The sequence below is a fragment of the Schistocerca serialis genome, chromosome 1 (genome assembly GCF_023864345.2).
Source record: "Schistocerca serialis cubense isolate TAMUIC-IGC-003099 chromosome 1, iqSchSeri2.2, whole genome shotgun sequence".
Taxonomy (NCBI): domain Eukaryota; kingdom Metazoa; phylum Arthropoda; class Insecta; order Orthoptera; family Acrididae; genus Schistocerca; species Schistocerca serialis.
The window spans coordinates 1,176,230,484-1,176,247,865 of NC_064638.1; the positions used below are offsets into that span (position 1 = coordinate 1,176,230,484).

The 17,382-nt window shown below is 39.5% G+C and overlaps 1 protein-coding gene across 1 annotated transcript in view; it reads right to left on the minus strand.

Moving 5' to 3' along the window:
- Positions 1 to 17,382, minus strand: part of LOC126456397 (uncharacterized) — a 438,969-nt gene that overhangs the window by 360,474 nt on the left and 61,113 nt on the right. The window lies entirely within an intron of this gene.

The following is a 17,382-nucleotide window of genomic DNA, read 5'->3' on the forward strand; positions in this document are numbered from 1 at the left end:
TAGAAGATTGGGAGGGTAATTATGGTCTGCCAAGGCCGGGTAATTATGGTCTGCCAAGGCCCCAGTGAGACCCATACATCTTCCCACTAGCACCTACTCCAGTCTGGTCACAAACGTCACCTGTCTCATAAAAGGCAGGTCTCCCTGTGAAACTAGTCATGTGATCCACAAGCTAAGCTGCAACTACTGTGCTGCATTCTACGTGGGCCTGACAACCAACAAGCTGTCTGTCCATATGAATCCACCCAAACAGCCTTACCCTCAAATTACCCATCTCTGCCTGCCACAATTCCTTCCTCAATGATCTCCATCTGTTCAGATTCTGCCAATCCTAAGCATTCACCAACATAGTCCTACAAAACCATATCAATCAAGCCCTAACATTCTTGAAATACCTTCTCTCCATCTGTAAAATTCTCCTGCTATGCAATCCCAAATTCCTGAAACACATAAAACACACTGAAACCCTTGCCCTCCAGGAACTAGAGCAACACGCACACCACCACCTCATGAAACTCTCCACTCTGCCCCCTTTCTACTCTCACCTTGAAGTAAACCTGACCAGTACCTCTACAACAGCCTCCAAACCTCCCCCATGTTCCCTCACAGCTGACAAACTCAGTCTTGCAGAATTACTCATTTACCCCAACCTCCAAAACTCCCTCCCACCACCACATATAATCCAGAACCTAAAGAGACCCAAAACACAGTCATGCACCTTTCCTCCAAAATCCTTAGTGCTGCAAAAATATTAGTCCTTTCCAAAGGCCTCAACTTTTTCGCCACTCTCAAATTCAGTCATGCATGACTTATTAAAGACCTTCTCTCTTCTCCTGGTCCCTACAGGGGAAACACTTTTTCGTCACCATCCCTGCCAATCAGACTCAACCAAAGACCAATACTGAACCCTGCCTGACTTAGGTGACTCTTCCATCTAACCATGATCCACCCCACCAGCACCAAATGACCTCTGTTAACTTTCCAGAATTTCTTAACCTCGAATCTTGTCTCACTATCATTCCCAAATGCTTCAACATGCAAACTAACCTTACATCTGCATAAAAAAACCACAATCCACCACCTAAAATTGATCCCGACCTTATAATCCAACCTGCTGACAATGCCTCCATCCCTGTTGTTTCGAACCACATGGATTACCTGGCAGAAGGACTCTGCAGGGTGTCACTTCCATCTACAAACTCTGCCAGAGTAACCACATTCCAGGAATCCAGCAGGATCTCCAATCTCTCCTCAAATCCTTAGGTCTATCCCAGAGAGTCCATCTCTCACCCCACCCCTACCACTACCCACATTCTGACCTCCTACATGCCTCCTGAAGTCCATAAACCCAACCACCCAAGAACACCCTATTGTGACTGGTTACTGTGTCCCCACTACGGGAATCTCTGCTCTCACAGACCAAAACATTCAGCCTATTAGCCGCAACATACACTTCTATATAAAAGATAACACCCATTTCCTCCATCAACTATCAAGTTCCTGTTTCTTTACTGCACAGTGTCCTGCTCGTCACCATTAGTGCCACCTTCACTAACACTAACATCCCCAATGCCCATGGTCTTACTGCTATTGAACACTACCTTTCCTAACACCCAATGGATCCCAAACCAACAACCTCCTTCATAGTCACTGTGACCCACTGTTACTTCTCCTCTGAAGGCATTATCTACAAAAAAATCCAGGGTACAGCTATGGGCACCCGCATGGCACCATCCTAAGCCAACCTACTCATGGGCCATGTAGAGGATTCCTTCCTAAATGCCCAGAATCCTAAACCCTTCACCTGGTTCAGATTCGTTGATGACATCTTCGTGATCTTCTTGATGCAATAATTTACCAACAGCCTTATGTATTGTAGAAATTAATTTTATTTTATGAACTTCTATGTGCTACCAGTTTCGGCATTACATTGATGCCGTCTTCAGGCCCCTGTACAATGAGTAGAAGAAATGTATTATTATAAAAATTATAAAAATACAGAACATACATTAACAATTGACAGGTATCATGTTAACTATGTAAGTGGCTCAAAGAGATATACTGTATATCATAAAACTATATGTAACATTAGGGCACATATGCTTCTGCCTACGTCATGCTGTTGTTAATAGTTTTCACTGTTTTACTCAAATAAAGCATGATATATGAACATATGTATATGCTATTATTCATAAAACCGTAACACACAGTTGCAATAGGCCACGCAACATATCAGATGTCCAATGGAACAGTGGAAGAATTTTATTTACTTATTTTTTCAAAATAATAATTAACTAATATAAATAACAATAAAATAAAGAAAATGTGACAACCATGTCAGAATACATAGTTACTTATGTGTGGTCTAGGTTGTATTATGTGTGGTACGACAAACAGCTGCCGCAATATTAATGATAGACAGCATAAATGAGCTTGTCTTAAAGCCCAATTGCATTCACGAAGTAAAATCATCAAACATCTGGTCATCGTAAACACTTCATTAGGACTCTTATGTAGGACAACCCTACATTGTGCTGAGTGGATTAAAGTAACGGCAGTAGTTGGCTCATATAGTCATGGTTACAAAGAAGATTCTCAATCTCAATATACCAAAAAATGTCTATCTCCCTACATACTACATATAAGTCCTATACAATTATGCAGAATTATACCAAGTGGAATCAATAGAATAAAAAGGAATGGAAAAAAAAGAGAAATATAAGAGGCCGCCTATATGTCTGAACATAAATCTCAAAATTAAATGTATATCATCCCTAAGACTAAGGGTATCACTTATAACCATGTCAAATCACTCTCAGGTTGCATAAAGGCCAGGTGTAGTAGCGTATGAGATGACTATCCGGATCTTAAGTACATCATCCAGTATCATCATATTCTGTCTAATGACCTTAATGAGTCGGAAATTATCTGCATGGGTCAAAATGTCACGGTACCTAAAAACTGGTCAAAAACAATAATGGACCTGTACCCATTAGCTGAATGTCATGTAATGCAATGTTGCATCAAGTATAAAATTGATTAAGTGGCAACTCAAGAGTGCAACGATAGGTGAACAGTACAGTAATCCAAAAGGGTTAGAAAATGACGTTGGACATATTTGTAAGTTATGGCAGTGGACAACTTCCATGGGAAGGAAAAAATGTAGTATTGACTATAAGTGCCTTATATTGGCAAATATCAAAATAGCATCTAAGTATAGTACACGGAATTCCAAAGTAATATACTACAATCTCCATCATCATCAGTACTCAAGTTGGGTTGGGTTGTTGTTGGGGAGGAGACCAGACAGCGAGTCATCGGTCTCATTGGATTAGGGAAGAACGGGGAAGGAAGTCGGCCGTGCCCTTTCAAAGGAACCATCCTGGCATTTGCCTGGAGTGATTTAGGGAAATCACGGAAAACCTAAATCAGGATGGCCGGACGCGGGATTGAACCGTCGTCCTCCCGAATGCGAGTACTCAAGTATTATAAGTATCTCATTTGAAGATGTATGGCAACATTGACCTAACAATATCCATGAGAATATAAGTAATCATGCTGGTACATCACTGATGATCTGGACAAAGTTAAAATATAAGTCACTGACTATTTATGCGTATCGATATCATTAAATCTTGAGGGGGTAACATCTATAACGCTGTGTCTGTAAAACTGTTCATCCATCCTCAGTACCAGCTACCCATATACTCACTGTGGTAAACACCCCCTTATACTAAATTGTGGTAAGGTTATACAAATACCCAACCGGGGAATGTTATTAGACGTAAGTCTAAAACATCATCTCAATGTTACCAAATAGGTGTAAAAACTCACTAGCTTAAAATGTATCAGAGGCCACGTAATTCGATGGGGACACAGTGGTTCGATTAAGTTCAAATAATACAGGTCTGATGTGAACCAAGCACAAACACTCAACATATATGAGTCAAAATTAAAAATATAAAATGTGAACTTCGGATAGAAACCTCTTATCTCACGTGTCGATGGCTATCTACACTTTAGGTGGTTCCCCCCCCCCCCCCCCAATCCTGTCACTTATATCTACATCGGCATTGCCGTGGTATTAAAAGTTAATATACCCATTTACTCTTCCCCCCATGAACCATGGACCTTGCCGTTGGTGGGGAGGCTTGCGTGCCTCAGCGATACGGATAGCCATGCCGTAGGTACAACCACAATGGGGAGGTATCTGTTGAGAGGCCAGACAAACGTGTGGTTCCTGAAGAGGGGCAGCAGCCTTTTCAGTAGTTGCAGGGGCAACAGTCTGGATGATTGACTGATCTGGCCTTGTAACAATAAGCAAAACGGTCTTGCTGTGCTGGTACTGTGAACGGCTGAAAGCAAGGGGAAAGTACAGCCATAATTTTCCCGAGGGCATGCAGCTTTACTGTATGATTAAATGATGATGGCGTCCTCTTGGATAAAATATTCCGGAGGTAAAATAGTCCCCCATTCGGATCTCCGGGTGGGGACTACTCAAGAGGATGTCGTTATAAGGAGAAAGAAAACTGGCATTCTACGGATCGGAGCGTGGAATGTCAGATCCCTTAATCGGGCAAGTAGGTTAGAAAATTTAAAAAGGGAAATGGATAGGTTAAAGTTAGATATCGTGGGAATTAGTGAAGTTCGGTGGCAGGAGGAACAAGACTTCTGGTCAGGTGACTACAGGGTTATAAACACAAAATCAAATAGGGGTAATGCAGGAGTAGGTTTAATAATGAACAGGAAAATAGGAATGCGGGTAAGCTACTACAAACAGCACAGCGAACGCATTGTCGTGGCCAAGATAGATACGAAGCACACACCTACTACAGTAGTACAAGTTTATATGCCCACTAGCTCTGCAGATGACGAAGAAATTGAAGAAATGTATGATGAGATAAAAGAAATTATTCAGATAGTGAAGGGAGACGAAAATTTAATAGTCATGGGTGACTGGAATTCGGGTGTAGGAAAAGGGAGAGAAGGAAACATAGTAGGTGTATATGGATAGGGGCTAAGAAATCAAAGAGGAAGCCGCCGGGTAGAATTTTGCACAGAGCACAACATGATCATAGCTAACACTTGGTTTAAGAATCATGAAAGAAGCTTGTATACATGGAAGAACCCTGGAGATACTAAAAGGTATCAGATAGATTATATAATGGTAAGACAGAGATTTAGGAACCAGGTTTTAAATTGTAAGACATTTCCAGGGGCAGATGTGGACTCTGACCACAATCTATTGGTTATGACCTGTAGATTAAAACTGAAGAAACTGCAAAAAGGTGGGAATTTAAGGAGATGGGACCTGGATAAACTGGAAGAACCAGAGGTTGTACAGAGTTTCAGGGAGAGAATAAGGGAACAATTGACAAGAATGGGGGAAAGAAATACAGTAGAAGAAGAATGGGTAGCTTTGAGGGATGAAGTAGTGAAGGCAGCAGAGGATTAAGTGGGTAAAAAGACGAGGGCTAGTAGAAATCCTTCGGTAACACAAGAAATATTGAATTTAATTGATGAAAGGAGAAAATATAAAAATGCAGTAAATGAAGCAGGCAAAAAGGAATACAAACGTCTCAAAAATGAGATCGACAGGAAGTGCAAAATGGCTAAGCAGGGATGGCTAGAGGACAAATGTAAGGATGTAGAGGCTTATCTCACTAGGGGTAAGATAGATACTGCCTACAGGAAAATTTAAGAGACCTTTGGAGATAAGAGAACCACTTGTTTCAACATCAAGAGCTCAGATGGAAACCCAGTTCTAAGCAAAGAAGGGAAAGCAGAAAGGTGGAAGGAGTATATAGAGGGTCTATACAAGGCCGATGTACTTGAGGACAATATTATGGAAATGGGAGAGGATGTAGATGAAGATGAAATGGGAGATATGATACTGCATGAAGAAGACAACATTCCATTTTCAACTACTGATGGCCTTGGGAGAGCCATTCCTGTCAAAACTCTACCATCTGGTGAGCAAGATGTATGAAACAGGCGAAATACCCTCAGACTTCAAGAAGAATATAATAATTCCAATCCCAAAGAAAGCAGGTGTTGAAGGATGTGAAAATTACCGAACAATCAGTTTAATAAGCCACAGCTGCAAAATACTAACACGAATTCTTTACAGACGAATGGGAAAACTGGTAGAAGCTGACCTCGGGGAAGATCAGTTTGGACTCCACAGAAATATTGGAACATGTGAGGCAATACTGACTCTACGACTTATCTTAGAAAATAGATCAAAGAAAGGCAAACCTACGTTTCTAGCATTTGTAGACTTAGAGAAAGCTTTTGACAATGTTGACTGGAATACTCTCTTTCAAATTCTAAAGGTGGCAGGGGTAAAATACAGGGAGCAAAAGGCTATTTACAATTTGTACAGAAACCAGATGGTGGTTATAAGAGTCGACGGACATGAAAGGGAAGTAGTGGTTGGGAAGGGAGTAAGACAGGGTTGTAGCCTCTCCCCGATGTTATTCAATCTGTATATTGAGCAAGCAGTAAAGCAAACAAAAGAAAAATTCGAAGTAGGTATTAAAATCCATGGAGAAGAAATAAAAACTTTGAGGTTCACCAATGACATTGTAATTCTGTCAGAGACAGCAAAGGACTTGGAAGGGCAGTTGACTGGAATGGACAGTGTCTTGAAAGGAGGATATAAGATGAACATCAACAAAAGCAAAACGAGGATAATGAAATGTAGTCTAATTAAGTCGGTTGATGCTGAGGGAATTAGATTAGGAAATGAGACACTTAAAGTAGTAAAGGAGTTTTGCTATTTGGGGAGCAAAATAACTGATGATGGTCGAAGTAGAGAGGATATAAAATGTAGACTGGCAATGGCAAGGAAAGCGTTTCTGAAGAAGAGAAATTTGTTAGCATCGAGTATAGATTTAAGTGTCTGGACGTCATTTCTGAAAGTATTTGTATGGAGTGTAGCCATGTATGGAAGTGAAACATGGATGATAAATAGTTTGGACAAGAAGAGAATAGAAGCTTTCGAAATGTGGTGCTACAGAAGAATGCTGAAGATTAGATGGGTAGATCACATAACTAATGAGGAAGTATTGAATAGGATTGGGGAGAAGAGAAGTTTGTGGCACAACTTGACCAGAAGAAGGGATCGGTTGGTAGGACATGTTCTGAGGCATCAAGGGATCACCAATTTAGTACTGGAGGGCAGTGTGGAGGGTAAAAATCGTAGAGGGAGACAAAGAGATGATACACTAAGCAGATTCAGAAGGATGTAGGTTGCAGTAGGTACTGGGAGATGAAGAAGCTTGCACAGGATAGAGTAGCATGGAGAGCTGCATCAAACCAGTCTCAGGACTGACGACCACAACAACAACAACCCATTTACTACGATTCATGTAGGAAGAGGCTGACAGACGAAATGCAAATATTGCGTAACCTTATTGCCCAATGTGCCAGATAGGTGTCAGAAGTAATTGGTAAACATTACAAAAAAGCTGTATGAAGAATCAACACCTAAAATATTTTTATCGGGTGAGATATTTATATAAAAGAATTTAACTCTCACGCTACTTGTAACCTTTCAAGCACCTTCTCTAATACCTACTGCAATATTTGATGCATAATCAAAGACGTTTGTAGTTAGTGTGTTATAGAGTAAAATATGTCGCTCACCACTCGTCATAGTCATAAAATCGCTATACACGGAAGAAGCCATACAACTGGATCCGTGAATCAAATCTAAAATACAAAATGGGGGTAAATAATAGAGTTTCAAGAAGATGTCAACACACTACGTTTTATGCTCTACATACCATCCTGCAACAACTCTTGGTGGCCAGGCGACACAGACTGAGGCGGTTTGCTAACATCGTCAAAGATGAAACCACAGAGTCAAAGGTTATAGGAAACATTGCTGGTAAGAATCGATAAGAGTATAGTCGTTTCTAGTGGAACTCTAGTGAGGACAATGCATTACAAATCAAGATATAGGGAGGCAAACGTATCAAGGGACTATTAAATGTTCTTGGTATCAGGGTAATAGGTCATGAAAAATTTCGAAAAAGGAATCATTTTTACACTCAGTTTGCTCATTCAACAGATTTTTATCCTCTTGCTTTGCATGGATGTAAATTTCTAACTCTTCAAGTATATGCATCGTCCCTCCTTTATATTTATGATCTGGACTAAAGGTGACGACATCCAATCCACATTCCTCCAGAACCTCAACACCTTCTCTCCCATTCGCTTCACCTGGTCCTACTCAACCCAACGAGCCACCTTCCTAGATCTCCACCTCAAAGATGGCTACATCAGTACCTCTGTCCACATCAAGTCTACCAACCACCAGCGATACCTCCACTTCAACAGATGCCATCCACTCTATACCAAGAAGTCCTTCCATACAGCCTAGACACCCATAGCTGTCATATCAGCAGTGACGAGCAGTCCCTCTCGAAATATACCAAGGGTCTTACTGAGGCCATTACAGACCGTCCAAGCCTAGTACAAAAACAAATCACCTGTGCCTTATCTTTTCAGTCACCCACCACCTTGCAAAGTCCCACCGTCTGACCACAGAGGAGGATTCCCCTCGTAACTCAGTACCACCCTGGTCCAGAGCAACTGAATTGCATTGCACCAGGGTTTCGACTCTCTCTCGTCATGCTCTGAAATGAGAAATGTCCTACCCAATATCCTTACTCCCCCCCCTCATACATCCACACCACAGTAGTAACCTAACCTATACAATATCCTTGTCCATTCCTACGCAACCCCTGCTTCCAATCCTTTCCTCATGGCTCATATCCCTGTAATAGACCTAAATGCATGGCTTGTCCTGTACATCCTCCCGCTACCGCCAACTCCAGTCTGGTCACAAACTTCACCTATCCCATCAAAGACAGGGCTACTTGTGAATCTAGTCATGTGATCTACAAGCTAGGCTGCAACCACTGTGCTCCATTCTACATGGGCATGACAACCAACAAGCACTCTGTCCGTACGATAGGCTACCAACAAACTGCGGCCGAGAAACAACTGGACTACCCTGATGCTGAGCACACTGCCCAACAAGACGTTCTTCATTTCAATGACTGCTTCACAGCCTGTGCCATATCGATCCTTCCCACCATCACCAGCTTTTCTGAATTGTGCAGGTGGGAACTCTCCCTGTAATATATCCTCCGTTCCTGTAACCCTCCTGGCCTCAACCTTCATTAGTGGTAATCCTCACCCATCTAGCCCCTTCCCTGTTCCCATTCCAGTGCTGCACAACCCTCTATTCCACCAATACACCCTGTCTTTTTTATTTCTCTCCTGTTCTGCTACCTCCCCCCTTTCTCCCCTGCCCACCGTCTAACCTCCAGACTGTCTAGTCCCTGCACGCTCCCCCAGCAGCACTTTACTGTAGTGTTACTTAAACATCAATACACTAATGATTAATCAATAGCATCTGCACGCCACAATCATCATTATCGGTAGCCTGGTTTAACTATCAATAGTCACGTCATTTATAATGTAATTCTTCTTTAATTTATGCACGAAAAATTGTCGGATCCTATAACAGCCATGGCGTGTGGAGTGTAGAGGGAAAGTAGACTGCATGATGGTGCATAGGCAACATCAAATATGGTGGTGCCTTAGCCAGTCTATGCTGTTTATAAACATATGTTGTTAAGAGTGTGGCTGCTGTGGGAGAGGGGACGTGTGAGATGGCATTTTCCTTATTTGTCTACGTGTGATGATAACCAATGGTCATGAGCATCTCATACCGATCAGATGGTTTATACACATAAATAACAATGGAAAATCCAGGATGGAATGTAACAATATTATGAAAAGGAAAGTTGGGACTCATCATAAAGCGGAGATGCTGAGTCACAAATAGGCACAACAAAAAGACTGTCAAAAATAAAGCTTTCAGCCAGTAAGGCCTTCGTCAAAAACACATGACACACACACACACACACACACACACACACACACACACACACACACACACATGCGCGCAACTGCAGTCTCAGGCAACTGAAACTGCACTGCGAGCAGCAGCACCTGAGCATGATGGGTTTAACAAGTGGGTGAGGATAAGGAAAAGGGATAGTAGGGTAGAGGTGGTGGACAATGAAGTGCAGCAGGTTAGACTGAGGGCAGGGGAGCAGGGGGGGGGGGGGGGGGGTTGCATGTAACAGAAAAAGAGGTAAGTAAAAATACTGGGTGTAATGGTGGAATAAGGGCTGTGCAGTGCTGTGCCTGTCTGCGACTCAGCATCTCCACTATATGGTGAGTAACAACTTTCCTTTTCATAATATTGTTACACGTAAATAGCTTGGATTCATGAACGCGCATTATACAGATTGTCATCTTCAACTGAGTGAGCATACTTAGTTGTATCCCGGAATAAAAATGTAAAACACTGTTGTAATACAAAGCAGTTAGTAGAGGAGAAAAATCACATTTTAAAAATTTGTTAAGCATTCGTTTGTACTGCATAATGCATTTTAAAATAAATATGATTATTATCATTATTAATTAAACACTCCCACCCTTGTCCTCTTCTGTTTCTCGGCCCACATTGTACTTACAAATGTTTTCAATGGTACATGATTCAGAAACAAAACACCGATGGAGTCCTAATGCACTGCGTCACCTCTGCTTTTGTAGAAGCATAAATATTGTGATTGTGTTTGTTACCTGTGTTGTGTTCGATTAGCGGAACTTGTTCCTTCAAGGACGCACCAAAATAGAAATGAGTGTATGGCATTGTTGGACGGGAGGCCCCATCTGGGGAAGTTCAGCCGCCAAGTGCAAGTCTTATTTCAGTTGATGCTACATTGGGCGACTTGCGCACTGGTGATAAGGATGAAATGATGATGAGGACAACACAACATCAAGTACCCGAGCGGAGAAAATCTCTAACCCAGCTGGGAATTGAACTCGAGCCAACTTGCATGGGAGGCAAGCACGTTACCACCCAGCTAAGCAGATGGACAAGGATGCACCAATTCCAGCAAAATTGAATAAAGTAAAAGCACAACCTGCCGAGTGTCAAGTTTGTTATTTGTATGGTGGCTGGACATAATTATTAAAATGTGCAGCTGTATTTATGTGCTGTTTGTTCTCACAGTACTGTAATGCATATTCATAAGACATGTGGGTGAAATGCGAGTGTTTCAGTAGATGAAAGGCGAAACTAACCTCTTCTTGCCAAGAGTTGATGGTGAATATCTGGGAATGTTTTTTAAAAGCTCCTAATCCTGTACTTATTTCTTAAGATCTTGTCTATTAATGATGAAATCCCCTGTTTGAAAATTGGGAAGCGAGTGCATTAGCTCACCATTATTTTTATTTTCTATTTTTTCAAGTTTACTGCATTCTGAGACCTGATTAATAATTTTTCCAGTGTTACGAGGAAGAATGCTCTCCCTAAATCTTATAACTCTTCGTGGTATCGTAGAAGCTGACCTCAGCGAGCCAAAAACAATTTCTTCATTACTAATTTCATTATTTAAATGCCACACAACAATACGATTATTCTTCGTCACCCAACTATAGTGTCACAACTGTTGAATCGCTGTCATGCCAACAATGAGACAAAGAGCACAATCGCCATGAAGTGCTCCGAATGGTGCCGACATGAAATGATCAGTACTTTTCATGTGCCAGTGATAGTCTCTGTTGGCAAAAGAAAAGCCACACTTCCAATATTGCTTTGTTTGTGTAAGTAGTGCATAAATAGTTTGTTGTTATTGTTTTGAAAATGAATCATAAAAATCAATAATATACATGGAATTTTTTTAAGAAAATGGGGGCTAATAGTCAGGTTGTGAAGTGCACCATCTGCAGAAAAGAAGATAAATATTCAGGGAATACAACTAATTTAAGAGACCACTTAAAAAGAAAAGCATGGTGAAAAACTAAGGAACCATGGATTAGTAATAAAACTGAAGGGTGAGGGATCAACTTATGAGCTAAATCAAATGCTAGTGGTGCAACCAAAACAAAACCAAGAAGCTCCACAAAAATTATTTTAAAAAATTTACTTTTTACCACCACAAAAGTAAAGAAAGAAATTGATTCTCTTAACACACAAATGATCACTACCAATATGTTGCCATACAGAAATTCCAACCATCTAGGTTTGAAAAAATTTGTACATGCCTTACACAACAGACATGAGTTGCCAGATAAAACCACACTTAAATGTTCACTGATCCCAAAACTGCATATATGAGGAGATAAAAAATAAATCAGTTAAAATCCTTACCAAATGTAATGTTTTGAGTGTTACAATGGACATGTTGATAAGCGACACAAATAAAGGCATACTGACAGTGACTTGCCACTTTGCAATGGATGAAAAATTTGTTTGATCTATATTAAAATTGAGAAAAATTGCAGGTCATCACAACACAGAATGTATGGCACATGTAAGTAAATCCTTTTAAAATTTTTCTGTCTTTAACTTGTCAATGCCATGCTGAGATTCAGTTCACTCTTGTGATCGCTACATGTTGGTACAAGTCAAGTCGGCATAGCTTGTGAAGTTTTTTCTTGGCAGCTTCACCCCCCCCCCCCCCCAAAACCCACTCCAATCCACCCCCACCCCTCTTGTCGATAGAGGACGTCATGCCATTTGTGTTCTGTTTATGTATACTTATACTGTCAACCTTAAAAATGATTGAATAATTGTGTTTCAACAGGATAAATTTATTTTCTTATGCATAAGCAACACATCTGAATGTGGAAGTCTCTGAATGTACCTTCTCAAAAATTGTTGCTGCCACTCACCATTTACAACGGACCGCCCAACGTTTACACTTGGAGAGGTGTATTTCAAGATTGTACAATAACAGAGTAACAAGTGAGAAATGAATGTGAACCCCAACGCCGTCTGAACCAACAGCATCGCAAAATCAGTTGGTCATGGCGTTACCATAAATGTGTTGCTGTCTTCCGAGTATATAAACAACATGCGTTGGTGTGTAGTTTACACGGAAGTGCTTCCATTGTGTTAGTGAATCTGGACAGAATTAAAACTTATGGTACTTATAAAATGGTGTCAATATTAAAGAATATCTTTTGCCAAAAAAGGCTAACCATAGCAAGTTGTAAATATAGGCCATATTAACCGAACTGAAACTTTCAATGGTAATGGAAAACTCTCAGCTATTGTGTAATTCAAGGTGTTTTTATGAACTTGCATGTCCACAACTTGACTTTTTAGCAATAAATAAAAAATAGATACTTTTCAATGCAACTTATGATGGAGCTATAACCATTTATTTCTATTTTTAGATGTTGTAACGCAACTACAGTAAAGGCAACAAAACGCTATCGATCAGGAGCTGTCAAGTGCGAACTGTGAGTGGCCTGGGTATATTAATCCAGGATGGACTGTAACAATATTATGAAAAGGAAACTTGCTACTCACTATACAGCAGAGATGCTGAGTTGCAGACTGTCAAAATATAAGCTTTCGGTCAACAAGGCCTTTGTCGAAAATCAGTGGAGTGATGGCCCTATTATATTGTATTCAGTGTCAACTAAACTGAAAAACACCCCTGGTCTCTTTACCACACTTTCACTACACATTCTTACTCCTGTGTGCCGTTTATACCGTATCTGCTGAAATTCATCAGCAAGCATGCACACCTAAGGTAACAGCATTGCATGGCAGATTTTCCCCTCTCGCATACCTATTCCTCGTGGTGACCCTCCTCCTCCTCCTCCTCCTCCTCCTCCTCCAACTTCTTCCTCCTACATTCCCCATGCTTCTAAGACGTTGAAGATCAACTTAGCATCGACAAGTAATATACTGGCTCAAGTAATTTTTCACATAATAAGACCTTGAAAAAATAATTTGTTGAGAATATTATGCAAAATTTCAGACATACTGGAAGTTAATTTCAATATTACAATTTTTTTTCATATCAGCAATTATATCTTACTAGAATACAATATTTGTGATAAGACAGTAGTAGTGGTTAAAGACAACACTGCAGTTATGAAACTAACTTCCGAAATCTTAAGGATTCAACATTCATCCTGTTTTGCCCACAGCATCAACTTTGTTTCAAAGTGGAATCATTTTCCGAAATGTTATTGAAAACAAAAGCTATTGTGACTTTCTTTCATAATGCTACACTAGCCATTGACAAACTGCGCAATGATAAAAAAAGAGCAAAACTGATACAAGAGATGCCAAGCCAATGGAATAGCTCACACTACATGTTCAAAAGAATTTTGGAAGTACAAAGTGAGTTTGCAATTGCAATCACTGAAAGTGCAAAACACTACCTTCCCTCACAACACAAAATTACTTAGCTATAAGAGATACAACAGGTCTTCATGAACCATTTGAACTAACAGCAACAACAATATGTTACTGTGTAACGTTCTCCTCGGATCGTTAACACTTAACCTAAATTTTGTTTGCCTGGGAGTCATTGATGACTGAAAACAAAAGTTTCGAGCTTCACAAAATTTATTGACAACCGAACTACACACTCTACACGTAAACAAAACACTGACTGACTGACCACCTTGCAGCATCGTTGTGTCGCTTTAGACAGAATTTTAACAATAAATTTCAAAATAACCCATTATTAATTTTGTACAGTTTTGATGTTACAATTAAAACTTCCAAAATGTAAAGAAACTGATGTTACAGCCAAATAAGGTATAAAATACAATATCAAATGAGATAATTTTTTGTAGTAATATCTGTAGTTTTCCATAAGAAAATCAATCTGAACTTTAATTACAGTAATGTCTCTTGTATTATTTCAGTTATGTATTTAATTACAGTTTGGATTTGGTTACTAACATTCAATGGCAGTACAGAACTCGTGCTTTATCCGATTACATACATAAAATGCACAAATAAGGCCTCAAATCCTGGAAATCGAAAAGTTCTGTGATATAAACAATTGGAGGGTTAATTAAAAATGTAATTACAAAGAATATTAATTACTGAGGAGGACATAAAAATAGATAACAAATGAAAATACATCGCTTGTTAACAACTTTTAAGCTGTTTCTCAAGATAATGAGGTTTTCTGTGTTAACTCATTAACCAAGTGCAATTACGATAATTAGAGGTGTTAGTAATTTATGCCAACATTTTCACAGCCTCTTAACATTTGTTGCTATATATTTATTACTTCAATTTCTCAATTAGATATTTGATTTAGCATTTGTAAATAATTTTGTTAATGACAATCTATTGACAATTATGACAATATGTGACCTTCCAGAATATCCTATATGTTTTCACAAAAATATTCGGTGTTTTAACAAATTGGATAGGTCAGTACCTATAAAGATACACATACAAGGCCTTAGGAAGCAGAGTATCATCCGATAACTACCCAGATGCATATAAAAAAGGTGGTATCAGTCACTTCATTAAAATCTTGGGGAAAACAGTATCATTATAACTGCTTCCTTAGTTATACCTCTTATACAAGGTATTCCTGCAAAGTTATCAGACTTGGAAAGCACCTTAACAACTAATGAAGAATGAAGTGTTCTTGATTCCTTGATTAAATCAATAAATGACAGACTGAAACCATTTAACACACAGACTGTTAATATGCTTGCAACATTATTAGATCCTAGGTTTAAATAACTTGGTTTCAGGATATTTCAAGAGACAGACAATGCTGCACAGTTACTTCAGAACGAGTATGCTGTTATCATCACATCAACACCAAGAATAATACCTGAAACAGATGCATCCATGAGCGTGCTAATATGTTGACCGATACGCCTACCAGTTTGAAATTGGATGATCTACTTTTTCTGTCTAATCAGCAATACTGTAACACTGATGTCGTTGCAATAGTCAGTAATTCCACAATTGACCTATGTCAACATTTTGAAAAGTCTGTAATAGAGAAGCACGCTTGTCTATTAGTTATTGGGTAAAATGTAATAGTATGTTGCATGTAATTGCCACTAAATATTTGTGCTGTTCAGTGATTTCAGTTCCTGCAGAGACGGTTTTCTCCAAGGCAGCAAAAATAGTTAATGAAAAACTCAGGAGACTAAAGGAGAAGAATTCAAATACTTCACTTTTTATAAAACAAAGTTTGCATATCCTGTAGTGTCGTATTTTAAACAACGGACTAAAACAACGAATTTAAATACCTCACTTTTTATAAAACAACATTCTCATATCTTGTATTGTCTTCAAACAATAAAAAATTTCTTAGGAAGCTATTTTTACATCTGAAATACTTGCACAGAACAATTGAAAGTTAATCAACATGCTGAAGTTTTTAAAAACAGTATCAATAATATTATATGTATCAGATATTGATGTTTAAGTAACACTACTTTATCTTTCCCCACCCTTACCGGCAATCCCTCCCCTTCCCCACCCCAGCCTCCTCCTTACCCCAACCCAGTTGCCCCTCTCATCATATGCTACTGCTTGTAGTCTGGCTTCAGCTGCAAGAGACTATAGTCTTGTCTGTGTGAGTTGTGTTTGTGTTAGAGAGAGAGAGGGGGGGGGGGGTTGTGACAAAGGCCTTGTTGGCCAAAAGATTATTTTGTGACAGTATTTTTGTTGTGCCTACCTGCGACTCTCAGCATCTCTACTATATGGTGAGTAGCAACTATTCTTTTCATAATATTGTTACATTCCATCGCGGATTCTCCATTGTTTGATATACAGAAGTCAATTACATTCACTCATTCATAAAGACAGCAGGCGAAAGGTTGCAGAAATTTTGAGGCTAACAGGACCTGAAAATAGGTGCAAATGTTACCACCCTAAAATTTCTGTCCCTTGATGTTGTGTGTCAATAAGTAAAAGTATAGCATTACTCTTGTATTTAATGATGTTAAATAACATATCTGCTAAACTCTTGTTTTATTTATGTAGCGAACACAACATTTGCCAGACCTTGTATTTGTGCATCTTCTGTCTGAGGTATTCATTTGGCTATTGGTGGTGTTAGGACACAGCAGCCAATTTTACGTCATCAGAGGAAGTGCAGCAGAGAGACATCTTCGTCAACTGGAGCTTCAAGGAATATGCCAGATAGAAGATTCCATGAAACCCAAAGTTAACAATGATGAAGAAAATAATATCAATCTTGGATGTATAATTAGGCAGTCTCTTATCTGAAGTCTCTGGATAAACCCTTTATGATAGCATCTTATGAGACATCAAATGTTTTGTAACGAAGTTCAACAATAAAGTAATTTGTCAACGAGAACTTCAAGTCTACTGTAGAGTGGGTAGCCAATTGTTTTGGGGTGTACTACAGTTCAAGAACTATATGGGAGTACTGCATGATCAGCACGGCCAAAGTAAAATGCAGTATCCCCCCAATGACAATACAAAATGAAGTTTTCACTGTCAACTGCTATTTCCTGATCTCAAAGTACTCA